Source organism: Vigna umbellata, chromosome 8 (assembly GCF_029865625.1).
Source record: "Vigna umbellata cultivar VRB3 chromosome 8, Vumbellata_1.0, whole genome shotgun sequence".
NCBI classification, from domain to species: domain Eukaryota; kingdom Viridiplantae; phylum Streptophyta; class Magnoliopsida; order Fabales; family Fabaceae; genus Vigna; species Vigna umbellata.
Window position 1 is genome coordinate 22,067,591 of NC_142172.1, and position 20,088 is coordinate 22,087,678.

The window sequence follows — 20,088 nt, forward strand, 5'->3', positions numbered from 1 at the left end:
CAGTAAGCGCTTTTTTAATGTCATTAGCTTGACCTAATAAGCTCAAGTTCCATCTTCAATGTTGGTGTTCCCCTTTCTTTCATCACACCACCTCATCAGCTATTTTCGGTCCACCTTTTTGACTCTCCTTGAATATGGAGCTTCAATCTCTATCACTCCATTCTCTTTATAATCTTTCATAACCCACAACTTGTTCTTGAATCTTACTGGTGTACCAAGTTTTGAGTTGTGCCTGGATCAACTCATCATGAACCTTCCTTCCTTTGTCATCTTTTTCTTCTTCCCTAACCTGTGACAAGAAATCATGTTTACCTTTCAAGACCGGCTTAACAGCTTTTGAACAAGTCAAGGGTGCATCCTTACATGCAGCTTTATGACTAGCCTCCTTCACTTGAATCTGCTGCTCCCCTTTAAAGACATTAAAGATCACCTTTTCTTCTCAGTCTTGAAGTACTATCACCCCATCATCCACATTGATTATTACCTTTGTCGTTTTCATAAACGGTCTTCCAAGAATGATTGGGACCTTCTCATCCTCCTTCATCTCCATCACCACAAAATCTACCAGGAATTTTAGTTTGTCTATACAAACCACCACATCTTTCGCTACACCATAGGGTTTCTTTGGAGATCCATCCGCCATTAGCAAAGTCACCTTTGTTGGCTTGACTTCAAGATCACCAATCCTTTCAAGCAGAGATAAAGGCATCAGATTAATGCTTGACCCTAAATCAATTAGGACTTTCCTTATTTTCTCCTTCCCTATGACGCAATGAATAGTAAAACTTCCTGGATCTTTCACTTTTGGAGGAAGTGGCTTCTTCTCAATAACACTGCAATCTCCCCTTTCATCTAGATATCTCTTCTTTGTGGAGACTTGCTTCATGTGCTTTGCATAAGCTGGAATTTGTTGCAATGCTTCATTCAAAGGTATTGTAATCTCCAATTGCCTGAAGATATCTTTAAAGCGCCCATATTGTCTCTCTTTTTCAACCTTTTCACTACCCTTAGGATAAGGAAGAATTTTCTCAATTTTTTTCTCTCCCCTCTTCTTTTCATTCTCTATTCTCTCATCCCCACCAATTATCTCTTCTTTTCTCTCCACTCTTTTTTCCAACTCAACACTCTCTTTCTCATCCACCCTCTTATTATCTACACTTACAATAGCTTTACACTCTTCCCTAGGGTTAATCTCAGTATTAGCCCCAAAACTCTTATCAGGCATATCCTTCAAATCCTTAGCTATTTGGCCAATCTGTATCTCCAAATTTCTAATTGCAACTTCGGTGCTTTTATGGTTGGAGATGGTCACCTGAATAAATTGTTGAAGAGTTTCTTCAAGCTTTGATGATTTCTATTTAATGCAAATACTTGTTGCCATATTGATGGTTGCTGCTGTGGTCTATTGAATTGTCCTACTTGTTGATAACAGTTGAAAAACTGTTATTTTCATGCTTAAAATTGACACTAAAAGCAAGCTTTATACTTAGAAACTAGCTTGAAATCATACTTTTATCCATATTTTCAGAAATAAGAGAGTTGGACAGGTTTATGCTTGATTTCAGTGTTTTTGTGCAGGTTTTAAGGTGAATTTAGTGAAAGAAGTGAAGAAGGAGAGAGATGGAATCAGAAAAGACATCAAAAAGTGCAAAAGGAGAAGTCGCAAGTACTGCTCAACGGCAGTTTACCGCTGAGCGGCACTCAGGAGCTCACGGGAGGACCGTTGAGGGGCAAAATGGCCGCTGAGGGGAAGAAACTACTCACGCACTTACCGCTGAGCGGCACTTTACCGCTGAGCGGCACAGTTATGGGCTTGGACCTAGATTTTTTGTAATTTTAGAATAGTATATAAGCTTTAGGACGTCCTAGGGTTTGTATCTTTGGCAAAGATGAAGCAAACACTCTCTCTTCCACCCCTTTGAAGGAGGATCTTGGATGCTCAGGCTACCTCTTCACCTTTCTAGGGTTTTATCTTTCATTCTTTCATTATTGTTCATCTAGGTTCACCATGAATATGGTGAACTAAACCTTGTATGTTTGTTGGGGAATCAATGTAATCTTTTGAAGCTCTCATATATGGAATTTGTGCTTGCATCTTAATCTAAGATTTATGCTTTCTTTCATCATTAGTTAGGTTTTTTCCTCTTTGCTTAATGCTTGCTTTGTTTAACTCATTCAATGCATGATTATTGATTTTGTCGATACGGGAACGTACGGGGAAGTCTAGATCCGGGGAATTTCTCCCAATAGTATATTGGTTGCCTTAAGCTCCTGCACTAAAAAAACTAATTATTAGGAATGCTAGGAATCGTATGAACTCGTAATTAGGGAGAAGCCTTCTTGAAAGGTAATTTAGAGAGTGGCATTAACAATGATGACTTGAATGTTGAATTCCTAAAATATATGAGAGTGGATAAGATGAAATTGACCCCCAACAACATATTCATCAATATATTTCATTGAAAGTGCTTGTCTTTTGTTTTAGCCATTTATCAACCTCATGCATACATGTTTATTTTCGTCTTTTGCATATTAAACTCCACTTATTTTATTCTTAAGTCTTAGCTAATCAACAAATCACATAACTAAACTAGGCCATGAGTCCTTTGGGAGAACGATACTTGGTCTTACCGAGTTTATTACTTGAAACGATTCGGTCATAGTTGTCGATTGTTAAACAAGTTTGTGGCGCCGTATTTCGGTGTTCATAAATTTGTCATCAAGTTTTTGGCGCCGTTGCCGGGGACTCGTGGTTTAACTGGTTAATTTGTGTGATTATTGATTATCTTTGACTTTGAATTTTGAATTTCTGTTTTTATTTTTTCTATTTTTATTTTATTTTATTTTTATTTGATTTGATTTTATTTGATTTGATTTTATTTTATTTGATTTTATTTTATTTTATTTTATTTTTTGTTTTTATTTTTCGGTTATTGTTTTATTTTTCTATTTTATCTTCTATCTTGCTATCTTTTATCTTCTTATCATTTATTCTTTGTATCTTCTCTATCTTTTGTGCTAACAAATATTTTCTAGAGTTTTGTGCCTAATGCTTGCAGGATGCAATTCGGTCAAGAATTTGACTATATGGACACTCAATTCTTCCAAGGTCAACAAAGGAAAGCAAAATATCTCATCTTTCAGGCAAGGAATGGAGGAATCACTAGGTCATGCATGGGACAGATACAAAAGCCTATTAAGAAAGACTCCCACGCATGGCTTTGATGATGTGCAAGTAGTCCTAACCTTCCTTGGAGGTCTTGGTCCACAAACCAAGATGATGCTTGACGCCTCAGCAAGAGGAAACATCAAATGGAAAACTCCAGAGGAAGCTACGGAAATCATTGATAATATGGCTACTAGTGATAATGAGCTGAACAGTGAAACATGAGCTCTTATTCAACAAAAAGGAGTTCTACAGTTGCAATCCAATGATGCCTTGCTAGCTCAGAACAAGATACTAACTCAACAATTGGAGAATCTCATAAAGATACTTGCACAACTGCCAAAAGAGTTAAAGACTGTTGCAGAGGTTCAACCACAAATGTGTGAATTATGTGGTGGTGACCATATAAATGGTCAATGCGCCTTTCCAGTGGAAGCTTTAGAGGATGTTAACTTCATGGCCAATCAATTTCCATACTGTCAAGGGAACTTCAATCAAGGGTGGAAACCACACCCAAGTATTGGTCAAGGACAAAGTGGGCAAGCTGGACAATCAGGGCCATTTCACAAGCAACAACAACAACAACCAACCTTATGGCAACAAATGTCTACACTTAATGAAAGATCAACAAGGTTGGAAGAAATTCTTCAGCAATTCATACAGAAAACTGAATCTTCTCAAAAGAGCACTGAAGCTGCTATTAAGAACTTGGAGATTCAAATGGGTCAGATTACCAAGCAATTGGAAGAAAGGCCTGATAAAAATTTTGGGGCTAATACTGAGGTTAACCCGAGGGAAGAATGTGAAGTGCTAGTGAGTGTAAATGTTGAAAAAGTTGAGTTGGAAAAAGAAGAGAGAGAAGAGAGAAAAGAGAGAGAAGAAAAAGAAGAAGAGAAAATTTGTGTGAAAATAAAGAAGTTGAGAAGAAAAAGAGAAGGGAAGAAAAAAATAAGAGAAAAGAAAAAGAGAAAAATTGGGGAAAGGAAGCATAAGAAAAAGAAGATGAGAAGAAACAAGAAGGAATCATATGAAAAATCCCATCCTCATCTAAAGAAGAATCATAGGAAGGAAAAGAAATTTAAGTGCTTTATGGAAATCTTCAAGAAATTGGAGATTAAAGTTCCTATGATTGAGACACTGCAACAGGTTCCTGGTTTGATCAAATTTCTGAAGAAGTTCAGTAGAAAGAAGAAAAAGAAGAAGGAACTTGAACTTTACTGGGTCAAGCTAATGACGTTAAAAGACGCTTGCTGGGAGGCAACCCAGTGATTTTAGAACTTTTAAATTTTACTTTGGTTTGTAATTTTTAAATCTGTTGAACATTATTTTGTAAATATTTTGTGGATATAGCATCTACTGAAGGATGCTAAGTAGTAACACCTACTGAGGGGTGTTGGTGAGAAAATTTTGCACCTACTGATGGGTGTTGGTAAGTTTGTAACACCTACTGAACGGTGTTGGTGGATTTTGGGTCAGGCTCGTGACGATAAACAAGCGCTACCTAGGAGGCAACCTAGTTGATTGATTGTTTTTGTTTGTTTCATTTTAGTTGCATAATAGGGTTTGCATAAGTATTCTAAACATTGAATTGCAGGGAACCAGTGAGGGGCATGTCTAGGAGGCACGTAGGTTAAGAAAAGAAGGAGAAGAGCACATCACGAAAGTGCCGCTGAGCGGTAACTTACCGCTGAGCGGTAACTTACCGCTGAGCGGTACTCTCACAGATGGGCTTTAGTTTCCCCTTAGCGAGATTCGAGCCCATTAAGGTATTTTTATACCCTAAGCTGCGCATAAGCTTTTATTTTCAGGCTCTTCTCTGCACACACACTCATACATACCTTTTCCAAGGTTCTCCACATCTTTTCCCTCTTCCCTCTTGAGAAAATCTCACTTCCACTCACTTTCTCACTAGTTTTCCATCTAAGTTTGGGGTTGGGAGAGAGTATCATTGAAGGGGATGATTTCTTCATTGTGATTTACTAATGCTTAACAATGTATCTTTTGGTTTTGTGAATTATGTTTGATGCAGGAATGGCCTCCTCATCGGGCAAAAAGAATAGAGACTATAAGATCCAAGAAGAAGGAGGATACAGAGGACAGCTCAGATTGATGAGGAGCTGAGATAGCATTTACTGATGAATGCTATCATATGCTTATGCTTTTGTGGTTTAAGTTTTCTGAACTTATTTGTTTTTGTGTTTAGATTAGGGTTTGATGTACTCTATTGAACACCTGGTTTGTTATGATGGTTTGCTATTAACTGTGATTGTGTGATAAGTAATGCTTGATGATGATTAGTGATTGATTGATGTTGAGATAGATGTGCACATTAAAATGCTTATACAGGTGATTCACAAGCTTTGTGAACAAATGCATGATATTATGATTGTGATTGTGAAATTAAGCAGGATGTGTATGTCAAATGTGAATGAGCTTATATGTGAGGTTTTGAGCTCCAGAGTTGTTATTGTTGAATGCTATTACTTTGGAAACATGAATGACTTTGCCCAGGTTTTCTATGATTGAATCAATTGCTTGTTTTGCATCATATGATCAAGGCCGTTTGTTGGAACCCTTTTTATTGGCCAAATTCATAAAGTTAGCCCACTAAAAGAGAAAACTTTGTGTTCTATCCTTTGAACCCTTAGCCTTGAACATAAATTGAAAACCCTTGTTGAAAAGCTTTACCTTGAGTTAAGTAGAGAATCTTGTGTGGTATTGTTAAATGTTCAAGTTTGGGGTTATTGGGAAAACATGAGAAAGGAAAAGCATTGAGCTATTAGCTAAAAAGTAAGAATATGCAAAGAAAAAAAAAAAAAGAAAAAAAGAAGCAAAGCTCAATGCAAATAAGAATGATTGTGTTGATTATGATTCTCTTAACTCAAGGATTTTGTGATCCAGAAAAACCAATTTTCTTGTTAGCCCAGCCACATTATAAGCCATTGAAAAGTCCTTGTGATGATGCATGCTTGTGAATGTTTTTGATTGTGGTAAAATGAAAGGCAAAGTTGATTCATGTAACATTGTGATAGTGGAGTGAATGAGTGAAACACTTTACCTCTTATACACTTGTGTGTTGAGTGAAACACTTTACCTAGTGAGGAAATATTCCATAAGCACATGAACATCCATGCTTAATTGATTAATCATTCATGAAAAATAGCATTTGTTGGAATTTAAATGACTTTGTGAACACCAAAGCATGTGCACATCTTGATTTAACTCTTGGTCATAAGTTTGTTTGAAGTTGTTACTTATCTTGAAAAGAGGATTTTTGAATGAAGTGAACCATCATATGAATTGGTAGAAGATTGAGTTACATCTTGTTTGCTTGAGGACAAGCAAAGTTTTAAGTTTGGGGTTGTGATAACAGTTGAAAAACTGTTATTTTCATGCTTAAAATTGACACTAAAAGCAACCTTTATACTTAGAAACTAGCTTGAAATCATACTTTTATCCATATTTTCAGAAATAAGAGAGCTGGACAGGTTTATGCTTGATTTCAGTGTTTTTGTGCAGGTTTTAAGGTGAATTTAGTGAAAGAAGTGAAGAAGGAGAGAGATGGAATCAGAAAAGACATCAAAAAGTGCAAAAGGAGAAGTCGCAAGTACCGCTCAACGGCAGTTTACCGCTGAGCGGCACTCAGGAACTCACGGGAGGACCGCTGAGGGGCAAAATGGCCGCTGAGGGGAAGAAACTACTCACGCACTTACCGTTGAGCGGCACTTTACCGCTGAGCGGCACACTTATGGGCTTGGACCTAGATTTTTTGTAATTTTGGAATAGTATATAAGCTTTAGGACGTCCTAGGGTTTGTATCTTTGGCAAAGATGAAGCAAACACTCTCTCTTCCACCCCTTTGAAGGAGGATCTTGGATGCTCAGGCTACCTCTTCACCTTTCTAGGGTTTTATCTTTCATTCTTTCATTATTGTTCATCTAGGTTCACCATGAATATGGTGAACTAAACCTTGTATGTTTGTTGGGGAATCAATGTAATCTTTTGAAGCTCTCATATATGGAATTTGTGCTTGCATCTTAATCTAAGATTTATGCTTTCTTTCATCATTAGTTAGGATTTTTCCTCTTTGCTTAATGCTTGCTTTGTTTAACTCATTCAATGCATGATTATTGATTTTGTCGATACGGGAACGTACGGGGAAGTCTAGATCCGGGTGATGAGAGGGTCGCACCTCCCAACAAAAGTTGTGCATAAAAGAATGCAGTATAAACTAGGAAGTGACTCCTAGGTCGTCTCTCAAGGACCAAATTGGGTTCAGTCTCAGGTCAACACGTAGTGGGGGGGGTTTTGTGATTTTTCTGGTTGCGGTAAAATTAAATTAGATGGAAATTAAATAAAACACGACCGAATATAATTGAAAGCATTAAGGTGCATGAAAACATTTAAAGAAAACGATACAATAAATAAATATGCAAACACAATTCAAATTATAAAAATGCAACACTCAAGCTAAAACATTAAATGCACAATATTGTCATCTATCCTACACATTCACCACAAAAAGAAGAAAAGCATTTAAACCTACAATATAAAATCTTCTAAAGTTTATCTATCATTCACGTGATTCATCCCAAGCAAAAAGTGAATTGGAATTACTTCTACCATGTAAACCGTGCCTCCTTCAAGGTGTACACATTTTTTAAGGTCAAATTGAATGCATCATGCCATAACTTCCCATCATTCTCGGTGCAGCACCTCTGGACGACTTCTCTGCACACACCCAATATTGAAGCACTACTTCTTTCTCCTAATCTATTCTTCACTGCACATTCCCGTGTGCACTAAAGTTTTAAAGCAAGCCACATAATAAAATGAAAATAAGGCCTCTGCTGGTAACGTCCCATCACCCATCACCGTGCACACCTACTAAGCTAAATCTACAAAGTATCAATTCCCCAAATTGCAAATGGTTAGCCCTTTCTCCGTGAACGTGTCACCCCCTGCTTCCAGCTCCAAACGTCCATTTAACACCGCTTCTCACTTGCTCCAACGTTCCTCGCTCCATTCTCCAATTCAATCAACACGTGAAAATAAATTCAACTCCTGTGACAGCCCTCCAATTCCCGTGAGCTGCTTGCTTTCAAATCAGCTTTCTTCCCGAAATGAGTCACCATTCCAGCTCCACGTAATGCTTGCTTGAGTGCTCCCAGCTTGTGACACCTCCGATTCCACCACGTACCAGCGCAACACGTTGCTTCCGAGAGTGAGTCCCAAAAAAAACGTTCCAGCCAAAATAAAATGAAAATCAATGAGGTAGAGAAGTGAAAAACTTTCTTTCATTCATCCGGTAACAGCATTGCACCATTCTCTCAATTCGTGACAATGTTGGACTTAAACCTTGCACTCTTCATAATGAAAATCAAATAAACATTCTTATGAATCCAGGGCTTGCAAAAAGGAAATGAAAAAAAATTCAAATGTGCTTTTCATTCATGCCCCCAACGTCCAAGACCGAGAGAAGAGAAAACTAAAAAGAACAGTGGCTAAAACAAAGTGTAAGTGGTCCGTGTCAAGTGGCGGCTAGGTCATCTCCAAGAGCCGTGGGTCACCTTTTATAAGGGTGGGGTCCACACAAAAGAAAAAACCCTAGGTCTAAATCACTAACTTCTAATTTTTGGGTCTACTCTAATTTACCAAAAATTGACCCAAAATATAAGAGTTGATACAGAAATTTTAAACTACTGAATTACAATTTAATCAATTCAAAAATGTCTGTCTGGAGAGTCTTGAATTTATTTGGCATTCTTCCTGATGTCCCAAAATGTATTTATGAAATTTTCCTGCATTTCAAAATTGCACTTAATCAGCTCAGAAAATCCAAATTAGCACAATTACAAATTTCCGACCAAATTAAGCGGAATTCGGAAAATTGGGAAATAACAAACAATTAAACACAATTCCCTGGTTTATTTAAGTGCAATAAACTAAATCTAATTCAAGAAATAACGACTCATCAAAATAGACCACACTTAGTCTTTTGCACTCCTGGGCAAAACTAAAACGAAAACCAGGGAACTACTCAAACATCAGGGAGCTGACACAGACTCGAAAGACAGACAACAAAGACTCCAAAACAGAAACACAGTTGCACAATTCTCACAAAATTCTGGACGGTAAAAGGTATAGGCAGAATCGAACACAGAGTCAACAAAAGCAGATACTCAAAGAATCATCCAAACAATTCAGTACAAGGAAAGCAGTCGATCAGTTCAAGAGATGAATCAACAGCAACAGAGCCTCACAGATGCACACAATCAGTGTTTCTCTCAAGTGTTTAAGGTAAATCAATGTCACTCAATGCACTCAAGAAAGCAAACAACAACAGACTTGGCAAGCCTCTAATATCAACACTCAAACACATATGCATGTTCAAATCAAAAGGTCTTTTCATGGTTGTAATGGGGCCAAGGACAAGGGAGGATATATCTAGATATAAAGCTACAAACCATAAGGAACAGAGGAGCAATGGGGAACAAGTGTAAACACCTTCAAACACACACACAACCTCTAATTCCATCCTCTTCTTGACTCCATTATTCACAATTATTCACAATTTTTTTTTTCACTATTTTTCTGCTCTTCTCTTTTTTTTTTTTCCCATCCTGTCTCTGTTCTTTTCTCTATTCAGCACACAACTTCAGGAGACAAGATACACCACATATTTACAAAAACAAAACAAGAAGAGGAACTAACTAGCCAACTCATCAGAATCCCCAAGGAGACCACACTTGTTCCCAAAACACTTCCAAAGCTCCAAAATTCCCTAAGGTTAAGGTAATCATGGTTTTTCACTTAGGGCTAGTGTATGAGCATTCAAAACAAAGAAATGGGGGAAAGTATAGGCTCAAAAAGGGTTTTCAAAGGATTAGAACAAGGTAAGCTTATTTGGCTAGAGAGGCTCAAAAACAAAACTGCCTTTATCACTTCCAAACATGCATATCAATCAAGAACTATCAATAAGAGTCAAGCCAAGGCATATGCGCAAGCAATCAAGAGACATATCACACACAAGAAAGAATATAAAGTGGCTCAAATCTCACACAGTGTAATTCTGTCACAATCAATTCAACTCTCAAACATCATGATCATCTTCCAAGCAAAGAAAAGCAAGGAATCCAACATCTCAAAGTATCAATGAAGTGAAGGAAAACTGTCAACCTAACCCTAATCCAGAATTTACGAAAAACGTGCAAAACTGTACACAAGACACAACAAACTACATAAAAACCGAAACATGAACAAAGAAACAACCTCCCCTAATAGACCACACTTAAACGACACAATGTCCTCAGTGTGTCACAATCAGTAGATCAAACGATCAGAACAATCATCAGATATCGACAAAGTGCAATAAAAGTGAGGAGGGAAGGAGAAAAGAAACTCCCTGAGTCAGATGGGAGGATAGGTGGGGTGGACCAAAGACGTCTCCTCCACCACTACATCCACTAAAGAAGGGTTGCTGAGGAAAGGCTTCAGTCTATGCCCGTTCACCTTGAAGCTTTTAGCTGTAGATGGACCTTGGATCTCTACTGCACCATAAGGATAAACATTAGTCACAACAAAAGGTCCAGTCCATTTTGATCTCAACTTACCACCCATGAGGCCCAGTCTAGAGTTATACAACAAAACCTGTTGGCCAACCTCGAAGTCCTTTCTAACAATAGAACTATCATGAAACTTCTTTGTCCTTTCCTTGTAGAACTTCGAGTTCTCATATGCCTCCAATCGGATCTCATCCAATTCATTCAGTTGCAACTTTCTTTCCTCTCCAGCTTGGTCCATGGAGAAGTTGCAAATCTTCACAGCCCAATATGCCCGATGCTCAATCTCGACCGGTAGGTGACATGCTTTTCCGAAGACAACCCGGTAGGGAGACATCCCTATCGGTGCTTTGTAAGCTGTCCTGTGAGCCCAAAGAGCATCGTCCAACCTATTGCTCCAATCTTTCCTGTTGGGCTGGACAATCTTCTCCAAAATCCTCTTAATCTCCCTGTTGGAGATCTCAGCCTGCCCATTTGTTTGGGGGTGGTAAGGTGTAGAAACTCTGTGCGTCACCCCATATTTCTTGAGCAAAGCTTGCATGGATCTGTTGCAAAAATGGGTTCCCTGATCACTAACAATTGCTCTAGGCACTCCAAACCTGCAAAAGAGGTGAGATCTAACAAAATCTACAACAACCCGAGCATCATTAGTCCTGGTGGCTCTAGCTTCCACCCATTTTGAAACATAATCCACAGCAAGGAGAATATAAGAGAAACCAAAAGAAACAGGAAAAGGACCCATGAAATCTATACCCCATACATCAAACACCTCACAGAACCACATAGGTTGTTGAGGCATCTCTTGTCTCTGTGAAATTGATCCTCCTGCTCTCTGACAAGGTTCACAAGTGCTGCAGATCTTCTCCGCATCTTTGAAGATGGAAGGCCAATAAAAACCACAGTCCAGCACCCTGCGAGTTGTTCTCTGTATCCCCAGATGACCACCAGGTGAGGAGGCATGACAAAACTGCAGGACTGAGTCAATCTCATGGTCCGGAATGCATCTCCTAGTAACCTGGTCACTGCACAACTTCCACAGATATGGGTCATCCCAAACATAATACTTAGCATCACTCTTAATTTTAGCAATCTGAGCACGTGATGCTAAGGGAGGAAAAACAGAAGCAACCAAATAATTTACAATGTGTGCAAACCAAGGAGTGGGGTGAGAGTAAGAAATCATCAACAAACTCTCGTCAGGAAAGGTATCCTGTATGGGCAACACATCAGCTTCATCATCAGCTTTTTCAATCCGGCTTAGGTGGTCTGCAACCAAATTTCGTGCTCCACTCCGGTCTTCAATTTGCAAGTCAAACTCTTGGAGCAGTAGCATCCACCTGATCAATCTAGGCTTTGACTCCGCCTTTTTCAACAGAAACTTTAGAGCTGCATGGTCAGTATACACAATAACAGGTGATCCAAGCAAATATGACCTAAACTTATCAAGGGCAAAAACAATTGCCAACAACTCTTTTTCAGTGGTGGTATAATTTGCCTGGGCAACTGATAACAGTTGAAAAACTGTTATTTTCATGCTTAAAAGTGATACTAAAAGCAACCTTTAGACTTAGAAACTAGCTTGAAATCATGCATTTTGTTTATATTTTCAGAAATAAGAGAGCTGGACAGGTTTATGCTTGATTTGAGTGTTTTTGTGCAGGTTTTGAGGTGAATTTGGTGAAAGAAGTGAAGAATGAGAGAGAGGACATTAGAAAAGACAAGAAAGAGTGCAAAAAGAGAAGTCGAAGGCACCGCTCAGCGGCAAACTACCGCTGAGCGGCACTCAAGAGGTGGCGTTGGAACCGCTGAGGGGCAAATGGCCGCTGAGGGGAAGAAAGAAGACGCGTAACCACCGCTGAGCGGTAAATGGCGCTGAGCGGCACTTTTTGGGCTTGGACTTTTATAATCTTTTGTAACTCTAGATTAGTATTTAAGGGCTTGCACGTCCTTTAGTTAGTATCTTTGGCAGAAACGAGGCAAACACTCTCTCTTTCACCCCTTTGAAGGAGGATCTTGGATGCTCAGGCTACCTCTTCCACTTTATTGGGTTTATTCTTTCATACTTTCATTGTTATTCATCTAGGTTCACCATGAATATGGTGAACTAAACCTTGTATGTTTGTTGGGGAATCAATGTAATCTCTTGAAGCTCTCATATATGGATTTGTTGAATACATCTTTGAATTAAGACATATGCTTTCTTTTCATCATGAGTTAGGGTTTTTCCTCTTTGCTCAATGCTTGCATTGTTTAACTCATTCTAATGCATGATTATTGGTTTTGTTGATACGGACACGTACGGGGAAATCTAGATCCGGGGAATTTCTCCCAATATTTTACTGACAATATTATATTGGTTGCCTTAAGCTCCTGCGGTAATGAACTAATCATTAGGAATGCTAGGAATTGTATGAACTATTTGATTAGGGAGAAGCCATCTAGAATGGTACATTAGTGAGTGGCATTAACAATGATGATTTGAATGATGAATTCCTAAAATATATGAGAGTGGATGAGATGAAATTGACCCCCAACAACATATTCATTCATATATTCCATTGAAAGTGTTTATCTTTTGTCTTTGCCATTGATCAAAATTCATGCATACATGTTTATTTTCTGTCTTGCATTTTAAACCCAAATATTTCGTTTGTAAGTCTTAGTTAATCAAGAAACCACATAACTAAACTAGGCCGTGAGTCCTTTGGGAAGAACGATACTTGGTCTTACCAAGTTTTATTACTTGAACGATTCGGTCATACTTGCCGATTGTGAAACAAGTTTGTGACATCATATTTTGGTGCTTACAAATTTGTCCATCAGCAACATCCAAAGTGCGTGAAGCATAGTAGATCACTCTCGGCAGCTTGTCAATTTTCTGTGTCAAGACAGCTCCTAATGCATAATTAGACGCATCGCACATGAGCTCAAATGGGGCTGTCCAATCTGGTGCCTGAATGATAGGGGCGGTGGTCAAAGCTTCCTTCAGGCAATCAAACGCCTGCTTGCATCTGTCATCAAAAGAGAAGTCAATATCTTTCTGTAGCAGTCTGGACAAAGGAAGCGCCTTCTTGCTGAAATCTTTGATGAAACGCCTGTAGAAACCTGCATGTCCAAGAAAAGATCGCACCTCTCGCACGCAAGAGGGGTAAGGCAACTGCGAAATCACAGATATCTTAGCAGGGTCTACCTCTATTCCCTTTTCAGAAATGATATGCCCTAGAACCAAACCTTGTCCAACCATGAAGTGACATTTCTCAAAATTGAGAACAAGGTTTGTTTCTATGCATCTTTTCAAAACTTTTTCCAGACTGTCTAAACATGCATCAAAGGAGGATCCGTACACAGTAAAATCATCCATAAACACCTCTATGCAGTTCTCAAGAAAGTCGCTAAAAATGCTAAGCATGCACCGCTGGAAGGTACCAGGGGCATTGCATAGACCAAAGGGCATCCTCCTATAGGCAAAAGTGCCAAAGGGACAGGTGAATGTGGTTTTTTCTTGATCCTCAGGAGCAATATTTATTTGAAAGTAACCAGAAAAACCATCAAGAAAACAATAATGAGATTTACCTGCCAGGCGCTCCAGCATCTGATCAATGAATGGCAGGGGGAAATGATCTTTCCTGGTTGCTTGGTTGAGCCTCCTATAGTCAATGCAGACTCTCCAACTGTTCTGCACTCTAGCTGGGATAAGCTCATCCCTCTCATTCTTCACCACAGTGAGGCCAGTTTTCTTGGGCACAACATGGATGGGGCTAACCCACTGACTGTCTGAAATAGGGTAGATGATCCCAGCTTGCAAAAGCTTGGTCACCTCTTTCTTGATGACGTCCATGATCACGGGGTTTTGCCTTCTTTGTGGCTGTCTCACTGGCCTTGCCCCATCTTCCAAAAGAATTCTATGCATGCATGTGGATGGGCTAATACCAGGTATGTCAGCCAAACTCCAACCAATGGCCTTCTTGTGCTTCCTCAACACACCAAGCAACTTCTCCTCTTGAACAGAATCAAGGGAGGTGGAAATGATCACCGGTTTCTTCTCATCATCCTCCAAGTACACGTACTTGAGGTTATCTGGGAGCTGTTTCAACTCAAGAGTAGGTGCCTGCAAGTCAGATTCATTTGTACTTCCTACAAAGTGGTTAGTGCATTCTGACTCCAAAGAATTCACAGGTAAAGGCGGAACACCTATCTCATCATGCTCCAAATCCATATCCATGACAATTACATTATCAACATCATCCATATCAAAAACATCATCAACATCATGGATATCAAAATTCTCTTCAAAATCAACCTCATTCTCAAATTCAGATTCAATGCATGTATGTAGAGAAGATAGAAAAGAATGCTCTTTCTTATGCAAAGAATCAAAATCATCAACAACATATCTATCAATAATGTCATCCAATGCATCAATCCTAAACAGAGAATGGTCCTCAGCTGGAAATTTCATTGCATCAAGGATATTAAAATGAACAACAATATCAGCAAATTCCATAGACAAAGTTCCAGCATACACATCAATCTTAGTTCGGGCAGTTTTCAAGAATGGCCTGCCTAAGATAATGGGAGCGGATCCATGAGAGAATCCCTCCTCCATTTCCAAAACATAAAAGTCAGCAGGAAAAATCAATTCACCAACCCTAACCAAGACATCCTCTATGAAACCTGCTGGGTGGGTAACACTCCTATTGGCCAACTGAATGACCACACCCGTGGTTTGCAAAGGACCCAGAGACAAAGATGCATATATAGATAAAGGCATGACATTAACAGAAGCACCCAAATCAAGCATGGCATTTTCAAATTTATTGTTTCCAATCACACAAGGAATGCAAAATATACCTGGGTCCTTGCACTTTTCAGGGATGTGCGGGACCGACTTACCAATGAGCGCAGATACATTCCTTCCCATGCTTATCCTCTCATTTCCCTTCATCTTCCTCTTGTGTGTGCACAGCTCCTTCAAGAATTTGGCATACTTCGGTATCTGCTTGATGGCATCAAGTAGAGGTATGTTCACCTCTACCTTCCTGAAGGTCTCCAGAATTTCCTTATCCACATCTTCCATCTTTTTGCTAGGAAGTGCCCGTGAAGGGAATGGTAGAGGGATAGGTCGGTCAACCAATGGAGAAGGTGCGGCAGCGGTGGTGGTGGAAGAGGGAGAAGATCCACTTGAAGAAGAACCACCGGCTGGAGAAGAAGATTCACCCACCTCAAATGCCTTGCTCGGACCGTCATGGTCGTTCTTTCTAGGACAAGTAGCAGGCATGGGTGTAGGTGTAGAAGCGGGCTCTGAAGGCACAAAAATCTGCTTCCCTGATCTAAGGGTTATGGCACTCACATTCCTTGGGTTCTGCACAGTCTGGGATGGTAACTTATCCGAATTCTGAGACTGCGCCTGGTTTATCTGAGTAGCCATCTGACCCATCTGGTTAGTGAGACTCTGTATGGAAGCTCTAGTCTCCTGCTGAAACTGCAGGTTTTGCATAGTCATCTGTCTCACTAACTCTTCCAATGAAGGTTCAGACGAAGTGGAAGGTTGGGCAGGTGGTTGGGCAGGTGCTTCTTGTTGCTGCTGTTGTTGTTGCCTCTGGTGTTGTTGCATAGGTGGAGGCACATATCTGTTAGGTGCTCCAGCATTTTGGAAAGGTGGTGTCTGCTGTTGATGCTGTGGCGCATTGTTCCATCTCAGATTGGGGTGATTCCTCCACCCTGGGTTGTACCTGTTGCTGGATAAGTCATGATTTTGCTGTTGTTGCTGCCTGTTGTTGTAGATGTTTGTAGCATAAGCCTGAGGCGCATCAGAGGCAGTAGAGTGTTGCAAAGAAGGACAAGCATCTGTATAGTGGTCACTGGAAGGACAAATAGCACATAGTCATGCAACAGATGCAGATGGAGCTGCAGATTTCTGGTTGGTAGTCAACTGTGTCACCAACTTCGTAAGAGAGTCAATCTTTCCTTCCAACTTGCTTTCAACAGCTGATAAAGACTGGGCAACAACATCATGTACGCCCCTCACCATAATGGCATCATTCCTGGTGCTAAACTGCTGGGAGTTGGAGGCCATCTTCTCAATCAATTGCCTGGCCTCAGCAGGTGTGGTGTCTCCAAGAGCTCCACCACTGGCAGCATCAATCATACCACGGTCCATGTTGTTCAAACCCTCATAGAAATACTGGACAAGGAGATGCTCAGGTATCTGATGGTGGGGACAACTAGCACAAAGTGTCTTGAATCTCTCCCAATACTCATATAAGTTCTCTCCACCAAGCTGCCTAATCCCAGTTATGTCTTTTCTGATAGCTGTGGTCCGGGCTGCTGGAAAAAATTTATCTAAGAACAGCCTCTTCAGATCATCCCAGCTAGTGACAGATCTAGGCACCAAACCATACAACCAATCCTTAGCAACATTTTCCAATGAATGAGGGAATGCCTTTAAGAAGATGTGCTCTTCAGGAACATCATGTGGTTTCATACTAGAACAGACAATGTGGAATTCCTTCAAATGCTTGTGAGGACTCTCACCTGCAAGACCATGAAACTTGGGCAACAAATGGATCAGTCCAGTCTTGAGAACACATGGAACGTCCTCATCAGGATATTGGATGCACAAGCTTTCGATATCGAAATCAGGTGCAGCCATCTCCCTAAAAGTCCTCTCGCGAGGTGGAGGTTGTGCCATATTGTTCTCAGTGTGAAAAACAACAGAATCAGAATCAGAGTCACGTGCAGATGCAACAGATGCAGTAGATGCAGTATGCACAAAATACTCAGCAGTGGGATGCACAGTATCCAATGGAACAGACTCAAAAACAGACTCTAAAGATAAATTCCTAGAATGCCTAGCTAACCTATGAAAAGTTCTATCAATCTCAGGATCAAAGGGTGGTATAGGCCCAGGATTTCCCCTAGTCATGCACTAAGTCAGAACACCCTAAAATCATGAAACGATATCACAAAAATTTTGAACACACAAAACAACCTAAACAAACAAATCACACACACTCAAACATTCAAGACAAAACACAACACACCAACAACACATTATCAACACAAAAGACACTAACACAACAAAACACCTAAGACTGAACCGTTGGTCCCCGGCAACGGCGCCATTTTGATGAGAGGGTCGCACCTCCCAACAAAAGTTGTGCATAAAAGAATGCAGTATAAACTAGGAAGTGACTCCTAGGTCGTCTCTCAAGGACCAAATTGGGTTCAGTCTCAGGTCAACACGTAGTGGGGGGGGTTTTGTGATTTTTCTGGTTGCGGTAAAATTAAATTAGATGGAAATTAAATAAAACACGACCGAATATAATTGAAAGCATTAAGGTGCATGAAAACATTTAAAGAAAACGATACAATAAATAAATATGCAAACACAATTCAAATGATAAAAATGCAACACTCAAGCTAAAACATTAAATGCACAATATTGTCATCTATCCTACACATTCACCACAAAAAGAAGAAAAGCATTTAAACCTACAATATAAAATCTTCTAAAGTTTATCTATCATTCACGTGATTCATCCCAAGCAAAAAGTGAATTGGAATTACTTCTACCATGTAAACCGTGCCTCCTTCAAGGTGTACACATTTTTTAAGGTCAAATTGAATGCATCATGCCATAACTTCCCATCATTCTCGGTGCAGCACCTCTGGACGACTTCTCTGCACACACCCAATATTGAAGCACTACTTCTTTCTCCTAATCTATTCTTCACTGCACATTCCCGTGTGCACTAAAGTTTTAAAGCAAGCCACATAATAAAATGAAAATAAGGCCTCTGCTGGTAACGTCCCATCACCCATCACCGTGCACACCTACTAAGCTAAATCTACAAAGTATCAATTCCCCAAATTGCAAATGGTTAGCCCTTTCTCCGTGAACGTGTCACCCCCTGCTTCCAGCTCCAAACGTCCATTTAACACCGCTTCTCACTTGCTCCAACGTTCCTCGCTCCATTCTCCAATTCAATCAACACGTGAAAATAAATTCAACTCCTGTGACAGCCCTCCAATTCCCGTGAGCTGCTTGCTTTCAAATCAGCTTTCTTCCCGAAATGAGTCACCATTCCAGCTCCACGTAATGCTTGCTTGAGTGCTCCCAGCTTGTGACACCTCCGATTCCACCACGTACCAGCGCAACACGTTGCTTCCGAGAGTGAGTCCCAAAAAAAACGTTCCAGCCAAAATAAAATGAAAATCAATGAGGTAGAGAAGTGAAAAACTTTCTTTCATTCATCCGGTAACAGCATTGCACCATTCTCTCAATTCGTGACAATGTTGGACTTAAACCTTGCACTCTTCATAATGAAAATCAAATAAACATTCTTATGAATCCAGGGCTTGCAAAAAGGAAATGAAAAAAAATTCAAATGTGCTTTTCATTCATGCTCCCAACGTCCAAGACCGAGAGAAGAGAAAACTAAAAAGAACAGTGGCTAAAACAAAGTGTAAGTGGTCCGTGTCAAGTGGCGGCTAGGTCATCTCCAAGAGCCGTGGGTCACCTTTTATAAGGGTGGGGTCCACACAAAAGAAAAAACCCTAGGTCTAAATCACTAACTTCTAATTTTTGGGTCTACTCTAATTTACCAAAAATTGACCCAAAATATAAGAGTTGATACAGAAATTTTAAACTACTGAATTACAATTTAATCAATTCAAAAATGTCTGTCTGGAGAGTCTTGAATTTATTTGGCATTCTTCCTGATGTCCCAAAATGTATTTCTGAAATTTTCCTGCATTTCAAAATTGCACTTAATCAGCTCAGAAAATCCAAATTAGCACAATTACAAATTTCCGACCAAATTAAGCGGAATTCGGAAAACTGGGAAATAACAAACAATTAAACACAATTCCCTGGTTTATTTAAGTGCAATAAACTAAATCTAATTCAAGAAATAACGACTCATCACCGGGGAATTTCTCCCAATAGTATATTGGTTGCCTTAAGCTCCTGCGCTAAAAAAACTAATTATTAGGAATGCTAGGAATCGTATGAACTCGTAATTAGGGAGAAGCCTTCTTGAAAGGTAATTTAGAGAGTGGCATTAACAATGATGACTTGAATGTTGAATTCCTAAAATATATGAGAGTGGATAAGATGAAATTGACCCCCAACAACATATTCATCAATATATTTCATTGAAAGTGCTTGTCTTTTGTTTTAGCCATTGATCAACCTCATTGATAACAGTTGAAAAACTGTTATTTTCATGCTTAAAATTGACACAAAAAGCAACCTTTACACTTAGAAACTAGCTTGAAATCATGCTTTTATCCATATTTTCAGAAATAAGAGAGCTGGACAGGTTTATGCTTGATTTCAGTGTTTTTGTGCAGGTT

General features: G+C 39.6%; 1 pseudogene; it reads right to left on the bottom strand.

Annotated features, from left to right (window-relative positions):
• The window catches only part of LOC148194273 (plasma membrane ATPase 1-like), a 68,749-nt pseudogene that overhangs the window by 7,555 nt on the left and 41,106 nt on the right, over positions 1 to 20,088 (bottom strand).